The sequence below is a fragment of the Capsicum annuum genome, unplaced genomic scaffold (genome assembly GCF_002878395.1).
Source record: "Capsicum annuum cultivar UCD-10X-F1 unplaced genomic scaffold, UCD10Xv1.1 ctg5201, whole genome shotgun sequence".
Lineage (NCBI taxonomy): Eukaryota > Viridiplantae > Streptophyta > Magnoliopsida > Solanales > Solanaceae > Capsicum > Capsicum annuum.
The window spans coordinates 727,834-738,112 of record NW_025859999.1 but is presented as its reverse complement, the minus strand read 5'-3'; positions in this window follow the sequence as shown (position 1 = coordinate 738,112).

Sequence of the window (10,279 nt, the reverse complement as noted above, 5' to 3'; positions counted from 1 at the left end):
TAAGGGGAAACTTTAGTGTATCAAATGTACATGGTGTCAGTTTTCACTTATAATTTCACATAATGTAATAACGAGTTAAAAATACCAAAAATTTCAAGACACAACCCAGTTTATAACTCACATCAGTGACAACCATAAAACTAATAGCATAGAATAAATTCCACCATAAATCACCTCCGCTACTTCAATCTGAACATATTAACTCGAATAATTCCAGTGACATAAGTAGACATACTCACAAGATTCTAGATTAACATCACATGATGAAGCATATAAATCATTGATACAGATCAAATAAAGTAACATGATTCAAAAGCATACATAAATAGAAATCTATTTCTATTTTTTACTTAGGCACCCATCACTCTATTTAAAATAAACTTTAGTAAACATCCTCCAACAATTCAAAATATAAGTTCTTAACTACCCACCATCTACACATTTTACATGAGTTAGAGTACATACCTTAGTCAAAGTGATAGAAATAGAAAGGAGAATAACTTTATGCCACAAGCTTTGAGTGAGTTAGATATAAATTAGTAGAGGAAGGACGGCGCATAAGGTTAGAGTGAGAGGGAAAATGACAAAATATGAGGATTTAGGGGTTTAATCTTAGGGATTTACATTGTGTGCATGTGATTTTATCATAGTTTGATTGATGTATTATATTTTCCCTTCGACGAGTTACATTTTAGCTCTCACAGCTCTAATCATCCCCAAACACTATATTTCCATACGATACAGGGTTTGGAGACACTTTTATTTCCTTGCTGAGTGGTAAGTAATTAGCGGATTGTGTATGAGCTGAAGTGGTGATCTTTTATTATTTGAAAGTCCCTTATTTAAAGGTTTTGTCTTTACTTATGACTTAGATTATTTTGGTGATTTTTTGGCTATGGTCGATTCAATGTCCCGACTTTGGTTGATGTTTGGTTTTATAGAGGATATTGTGTAAAAGTGTGGCTGAATTGAGTTGTTGCTTCTTAGATCCCTATTTTTAGTGATTTATCTATCATGTTATATGTTCGAAACTCATCTATATCTTTTTATATGTTTGTAACTCATCCACTACTAGTTATATGGTGTTTTGGTTGGTTAGCCTAATATGGGTAGTGTTCGATCCTTGGCGTACTTGAGATACCTATCGCAACTAGGCCCTGGTTTGGGTCATGACAGGTTGTTATAAGAAAACTTTGCCAAGGTAAATTCTCCTCCTTTTGGCCTCCAAAATCAATAAGGTAGGCTTGTAGCATATCCTCAATCACCTTAATAGTCCACTCGGACTGGCCATAGGTCTTAGGATGTAAGGTTATACTAAGATCCACTTGAGTACCCAAATCTTCTTGAAAAGCTCTCCAAATGCTATAAGTTAACATGGAATCCCTATCTGAAATGATAGATATGGGCAGGCCATGGAAATAAACTATGTCCTACACATAAATATGGGCCAACCTCTCAATATTGAAGGACATCTGAATAGGAATGAAATGTGCTAACTTAGTCAACTGATCCACGATGATTCAAATATCATCGAAATCATAGGAGGTTCGAGGCAACCCACTAACAAAATCCACAGTAATCGAATCCCATTTTTACTCGAGAATGGGAAACCTCTGAGTAATTTCACCAGGTCGCTAATACTTAGCCTTTACCTATTCATAACATAGGCAATTAGCTAAAAATATGCCACATCTCTATTCATGCCAATCCACCAATAATGTTGTGTAAAATCTCCATACATCTTTGCTGTTCCCGAAAAAATATAATATCTAGAGCCGTAAGTCTTGTTCAAAATCAACTAAATCAAGCCATCAATCCTCAAAACACAAATACAACTATAAAATTACCAAACTACCAAAAAATCTATGGTGTACTTCTCAAACCTACCGTTCAACACATTATCATGAAGGAAAAGCTTACTATCACCAAACTAACGGACCTAAATCTACTCAAATAGCGAAGACCTTGCCTTACCTCTAGTAAGAATACTCCTAGGGTCTGAAATATCAAGGCAAGCGATAAAGTTATCTAAGGAGTGAATGTCATATGGAAACGACCTTTAAGAAACTAAAATACTGGACAAGCTACCCATACTCACTGCCTTCTGACTTAAGGTATCTCCAACCACTTTTTCCTTTCCCGTATGATACAAGATACAAATATCGTAATCCTTAAGAAACACCATACATCTATGATGTTTGGCATTAATCTCCCTCTAGGTCATAAGATGCTGAAGAATATGGTGATTGGTTAAAATCAAACAATGCATGCCATACAAATAATGGCTCCAAATGTTAAGCATGAAAACTACCACTGCTAAATCCAAGTCATGAGTGTGGTGGTCAAGATCATGCACCTTAAGGTGTCTCAAGGCATAAGTGATAACATGACCATGCTGCCTTAAAACACAACCTAGACTAACACCAGAAGCATCACAATACATGGTGAATCCCTTACCCTATAATGGAAGAGATTAAATAGGACATAAAGTAAGAATATCCTAGAGCTTTTGAAAGCTCAACTCACACTCCTCTTACAATTGGAAAAGAACCTACTTTAGAGTCAATCTTATCGTAGGCACTAAAATAGTAGATAAACCCTCGATGAATCATCTATAACAATTGGGATACCCAATAAAGCTATGAACCTCAGTTAGAGATATAGCTTTGCACTAGATCTAAGAATAGGGTCTATCATAACCCCTTTCTTAGACACCACATGTCCCAAAAGTGTCACCGACTCAAACCAAACACACATTCAGAAAACTTGTCTAAAAGTACGTGATCTCTCAATGTTTGGAGCATGATCCTCAAATATTGCGCATGCTCCTCCCTACTCTTAAAATTCATAGGGACATCATTGATGGGCAAAATCATGAAGGAATCCAAGTAAGTTTTAAGCACTTTGTTCATCAAATCCATAAATATAGTAGGGGCATTAGTCAAGCCAAATGATATCACCAAGAACTCATAATGTTCATAATAGGTCCAAAAGGCTATCTTTGGGATATACACAGCCCAAATCATACTCTAATGGTAACATAATCTAAAATCAATCTTAGAGAACATAGTCACTCCTTAAAGCTGGTCAAACAAGTCATCAATGCAAGGCATAAAATTATTATTCCTTAACTTAACCTTATTAAGATGCCTATAATTAATGAACATGCGCATAGAGCCATCTCTCTTCTTTAGAAACTACACAGGTAATCTTTAAGAAGACACACTTAGTCAAATAAAACCCTTACCCTAGAAGATCCTGAAGCTTGGAATTTAGCTCCCTAAGATTGGAAGGAGCTATATGTTAAGGTGCCATAGAAATAGGTTAGGTGTCAGCTCCAGATAAAGAGAAAAATTAATTCATAGGTAGGGGAATACCAGGCAGTCTATAGGGAACACATCAGGAAACTCATAAACTATACGAATAGAGTATAAGCTAGAAAAAACTTGCAACCCTTTACAAAAAGAATCCTAGCATGAACATAAGAAATAATCCCCATCGACTCTTGGCTAACCACTCCCTACCACACAACTGCGGATATGCCAGGCGTGGCTAATGTAATGGTCTTGGAAAAATAATCCATGACCGCATGATAGTGGGATAACCAGTCCATGCCCAAAAGTACTTGAAAGTTCACCATATCAAGAATAATAAAATGAGCATGAGTATCAATACCTCTAAAAGTCAAAACATAGTATTTGAACACCCAATAAACTGCTAAAGAATCACCCATAGGTATAAATACACGCAAGGGCACACATAATAAATCCCATGATAACTGTAACTGTGGAGCACAATAACAAGATACATAATAATAATTGGATCACAAATTAAAAAAAGCAAGGGCGAAAGATGGCACACCAAAATCGTACCTATAATAATTGTATCTGAAGACTCAACCTCAAGTCTAGTAGGTATTGCATATAAGTAACCATGCCCTCTACCTGGATAGGCTCCTGACTGACCTCTTATCCTATCTTCTTAAGAACCTCCTTGAGTACCTTAGAAACCACCCCTATGACCCTTTGTATTACCTCTAGCTGAGGGATAAATTGATTTAATAGGGGGGACACACTAAGAAGAAGCAACAATCATACCACAACTAGGGCACTCTCATAAATAGTGACCATGAGCTCCATAACCTTAATATGTAACTAGATCTAAACTATAAAAAATAGATCTAGCTATCTCAAAGTAACCACCATATCTAGAGTGACAGAAAGATAAACCTACAAAAGACTAACCACAACCTTAAATAGGGAGATCACTAATACTAGACTGACCTCTATCAGTAATCTAAAGAATTGCTATAACTGGTTGACTGGGTTGACTCTGCTGATAAGATGGATGTGAAGTGTATCTACTATAAAATGAATATTCTCAATCGGGACTACTATGACCCTCATAAAACTTTCTAGATATCTAGGCCTCTTATTGCTGCCCCTACAAGGCTCAAGATATATCTTCTCCATCACCTCATTGTGGTCAAAAACCTTATTAAAAGACCTACCTATAACAACCATAGTCTAAGCAGGCATGTGAAGAAAAAGTCTCAATCCTCGAACAAAGCAACAAACTATCTCATACTCAATTCCTAGAAAAGAAGTAGCATACCTAGCCAACTAGTGAAAATAAGCCTTATACTCCATAACAATCATTGAGCCCTATTCTAATCTAAAAAATTAATTCGTCAAATGATATCTAAGGATGTGAGTGTACTTCTCAAGGAACATCTTGGAGAACTCAGTCCTTATCAAAGAAAAAGACGTAGTTGGTCTAGAATCTATATAACTTCTCAACCAATGTAGAGCAACTAGGTCAAACTCAAATGTGGTGTAATAGACTCAACGAGTATCGGGAAGACCTAAATTATGGATCCTATCCTTTAAAAAAATAAGAAATATATATGCATCCTCGCTCGATGCACCAGAAAACCTAGGCAAAGCCAATCTTAGGAATCTACCCAACATCTTCTACTCCTTGACAAGCATAGTAGGTAAGGTAAACAATTACTAAGTAACTACTGATTAATCAACTGCTGACATAGCAGGGACTTTAACTATATGACTTGTACCTATAGGTTGCACCCCCGCCCCTGTACCACTCTAATTTATTGATAGTGCACCATCAGACAGTACACCAGCAATTAACCAAGAAGCTGAGCTAAAGTATCTTTGAGAATTGAAAAAGAAATAAACCTTGGTGGAACCTATGCTAGTTTCTGGCCCACTGCTAGATGGGTGGAAGAATCTTTAGCTCAAGAGCAATAATAGGGTTAGGTAAAGGACCTCTATCCGGGACCCTAGTTGGGGACACATCTTTTGGTTGTCCACAACCTGTGGGTCAGCCACAACTAGGAGTTGGATCCCTAGGCTTGATCTCTGCATACCTATCTCATGTAGAGGTAGGATACATCCTAGCAATCTATGAAATAGCGATGTCAAGGGAATGTTGTATAAACCAACTCAGACTCTTTTCATAAAATAAGTGAAGAATTAAGGAACTCCTAAGAATGTCCCATAGTCTCCTAGAAAAAGAAAAAATACATCACTATTCCAATCCACAAGACTCTATTACACAATTGCTCTTGTACCAATAATACCTTTGAAATCTATGTTATGAAACCAATTTGTCACGACCTGATTTATGAGTCATGGTTGAAACTACTATATCATTCCGGTATTTTAGCCAACCCTAACCCTAATATAAACTTAATGGGTTAACTTTGTAGTAAAATTCCAACATTAGCATAAGTAAATAACAAAACACCAAAATAACCAAAGTATTTGCAATAGATAAAGATAGCCAATATATAAAGAATTATCTAACGACCTGGTTGAGCCAGTACATCAGCACCTAGTAATATTACGACTCAAATATAAAAAATAGTCAATAATATCGATCTCAAAACAAAAGAGTGAGCATAAAAGATGAAAGGAAATGGGTAAATCTAACTCTAAGAGCTCACCTATCTCAAAATATCAACATAACACAAATATCAATTAACGATGAAAACTTGTACTCAGATCTGCACCAAAAAGGTACAGAAGTATAGTATGAGTACCATAACCATGGGTACGTAGTAGGAATCATCAGACGACTAATCAAAATCATCGTATAAGAATTATAAAGTGCAAGATAAAATAACTAATTTAAGGTATAGACAAACCGGAAGAAACTCCAACATCACTGTGCATATATAAGGAAATTAACTGAAATAATACCATAACATAAGCACCAATGCATCAAATCATAACTAGAAAATTATCCCCATATGCCAATTAGTGCAAAAAAGTCAATAATCTACCACAAGCCCCCATAATCCTGGAAGGTACAAACATGATTGAGTAGCTCAGCACCATTGTTATTAATTCTCATGACACAACTAGCATCTACCTATGAAATATTAAGTATCTATTGTCATTGGTTATTACTCATAAATAGATCAAAACTTTCCAACTAACCATCATGTAACAACTAATCCTTATGTATCAACGAATAATCACTACCAAAAATTGGGCCTATGGCAATAGACTTTTTGGCTATGGTTGCAAGGTCATCTCAATAGATATTCAATGGAAATGCTTTTAACATTTCCAAAAATAATAGTTCTATTAGAACTATGATAGTCTCTATTAAATATAAATCATTGTAATAGGTGTATATATAGCAATACTTTTTTAATCTGTCTCCATAGAACCATCTATGGAAACACTTACTTAAAATATCTTCCATTGCATCACTTATTAATTCCATCCACAATAATTCACATTCCACCAAAACAAAACATTTTTATCTTTTCTCACTAAAAAATATCATAAACCAAAACCCATTTCTCTTTCTCTTTGTCAATAGCATAGTTTCTCAATAAAAAATACTTAGATTCTGGGGTTTCCTTTTTCTCCTCTATAAATTCCCCTAAATTGAATTTCTCAATCAAAATTAGGGTTTCTCTTTCACACAAAGATTTATTTTGCATTATTTTTATAATCCTAATTTCTTCAAAATTGGGGAAATTATGTGCGATTTGAAGAACAATTGGGGTTCATTTATGAGTTTAAATATCTCAAAGATTCATTTTTGATTTTATTTGATTTTTATTTTAGATAAATTATGGTTATTTGTTTTGGTGTTGTAGAGAGAAGTGGATCTGGATTTTAATGGTGATGTAACTAGTTTTAATATTGAGTCATTAAAGTTTCCTGAGTTGTCCCTATTAGCTATAAAATGTAATCTGTATATTGCTGAGAAGCTATTTGATCAATGGCTTGTACTTCCTGATACCAAAACTTTAGTATTTTTTTATTTCTAATTTCACATTGATTTGATGTTTTTTGTTGTTGTAGTAGGATTTACATATATAACATTGAATTTTGGATTTGCTTGTGGCAAACTTGGTATTGTTTTATTAGTTTTAACACATTTGGTGGTATTCTATATAAGGAAAAAAAATTAATCTTTATGTAAAACTCTGGTAGTGGGAGCCTTGACGTAATTAGTAAAGTTAGTGACATGTGATCAGGAGGAGGTTACGGGATCAAATCGTGGAATTTCCTCTTGCAGAACTATAGGTTAAGGCTGCATACCCATAACGGTAGCTTAGTGCATCGTGCTATGAATTTTTGGGTGTAAAACCCTGCATTACTAATACAATACATAGCTTCCAGTACTAGTGTTTTGTAACTGCTCTTTTGGTGGTGTGGTCTATTTGGAAAAATGTATAATCTAGGTGTAAGAATAGAGGTAAACCAAAACCATTTGTCATATAGATCGAAAGGAAAATGTTTCCTTATTTTTATTTCAATTATGTTCCATCATTCAATTGGTAATAATGTTTCCAGTGGTGGTGGATAAGGAAATCCAGGATCATATGTGGATCTGTTCTTTGGCTTACCTTTGGCATATAAATTTAATCTAATATAAATGATTGGCATAAGTACCATTGTAGTTGTAGTGGTAGGTTAGTTTCTCCTTACTTAGTACTGTAATGCTGGAGGCATTTTGAAGAAACAATTTCCATTATATTAGAATATGAGAATCCTCTAATAGTTATGTGTTTTTAACATAAGATTTTATGTCCATAGTTATGTAAGTGTCATGAATAATGTCACCGAATCATGTAACACATAACAGGATTTAGATATTTTGGCACTGGTTTCCATATGTGCATGAATTTAGATTATGACCTCTATGTGTGCAAGTGTTGGATAATGTAATTTTTTCCTATAATGGTCTTAGTTATCTTTTGAAATTCGATGCAAGGTTGTGGAGGTGGAGGTATGTCTTTATTTTTTGATTAAATATTAGAAGTTGTAATAGATAGCATTGGATCCTACACATGTTACTTGATTTTTCTAGGTTCATTCTGTGTAGCTTTTGGTGCTCTCTATTTTTCTTAAATTGCTCTTTCTCAACTTGATTGTCCTGAGCCATTATCCCTCTCACCCTACTAAGGTATAAATGTATTTTGAAGAAACAAATGATTGTTGTTTGGGGAGCAATTAACTTGCCTTATTGAACACATGCTTAAGAATCTGTGTGAAATCTCTAGACTTGCGAAGTATGTTAAATTATTCTAAATTAACACTCATACTGTAGTTTGTGAAACTAAATATTTATATAGAAAGCTATCTTGATTTCTATTTTTATTTTCTTTTTTCCCCATCCCAATTTATACTAAGGTTCTACCAAATCAAAACATAGCCCTCTCAAGTTGTAAATGCCTTTTCCTGTTGTAACTTGAAAGTTGAAATGTAAGTATTTGCTTTAGACCTTGCTTTGTACTGTCGTGGGTCTTTATACATGTGTGTTGGTTTGAAAAATTCTCTATTTTATGTTCTTTATGAGACCTTGTGGGGTCGGAATTAAAAATTGATGTATTTGGTACTTCACTTCCAGCTAAATTCAGGCAGTTTATGTACCTCTTTTCTTTTATATAGAAGTATTTAAGTTATATATAAAGTCAATGTGTACTGTAAGAAACTGTAGCCTATTAGTATTGTTATTTTGAGTCTCACAATAGTGGGATGAGGAAAAATTGCTGTCTTTATATGATTTTGGCAATCTTCATCCTATTAGCTAGATTTTGGATTTCAATTCAGGGACAAAGACAAAGAGCTTATGATTTCAGTTTTGTTATCGAATACAGACTATTAAGATAGTTTCTCACCCTGTGGAATAAAAATATGGGTGGTGCAGTACTTTTACTTGACACTGAAAATTTGGCAAACAAAAGACCACTCTATGATTGTTTCAATCAATGTTTTAATGTGAGAGATAATGTTTTTTACATTTAGAGATGAGTTTGTTTAGTTGCCTTGGAAAGTGTAATTACCCTAGACTACCCCCTAGATGCCATATGGTGCTTACAACCCCTAAGTACCACAAGCTAACCCATGAATGTTATCTGCTATGAGCATTGAACAATAATACTGAAATAAATGCAGAATAACAAGCTAAAAGGCCATAAGGTTCAAAATATGTGAAATGCTGATAATGAATAATAACATCTCAATCTAAAATACTGTTTGAATCTAGTCTGAAAATCCTCTAAATGAATCTGTCTAAAAATGGAGTTGATGGGACAATCCCCTAACTAACTCCATCTACTAAAATACTGCTAAGCTGAAGTACTGAAACAAAAGTATATCCTCCATAGATGAGGACTCACTGCTAAATTTGCTACTGCTGGATGAATTTGGCTAAGCACGGTTAGGAACCAGAGTGTTCAAAACTATGATATGAAACATCATAGCATAAAAAATAGGTATGCAATCAGTATATGGAAATGTACTGGTATGCTAAATGAGGTAAGGTTGAATGCACGAGATCATATGCATGAACAATAACTAACAGAATGATATACAAGAGCTAGATAGCATACATGGAGGATCTGTAACTACTGAACATACTATGCATACTATTACTGAGTATACTAGAAATAAATCTGATAATTGATAACTGAATATACTGATAATTTGAGATTACTAATAATCTGAATTACTGATAATTGAGTAATTGTATCTAATAGTCCTGATTCTGTATAACTAAACTGAGTTCTATTCTGAATACTGAGACTGAAGTTGAAGCTGTAGGAGGTAATCATCTAACTGACATGCCATAATTTGAACTAGTAGGGGTCCAATCTGTAGCCCTAATTGATAGGGTGTAAGTACCGTGCAACCGATAAAGGCAAGTTGAAAAGTAGTCCTCTACTAGTAGGTTCCCTAAACGAGAACGGTGGTACCCTTAACTGGCAGGTAGAGCACCTCATCAACCC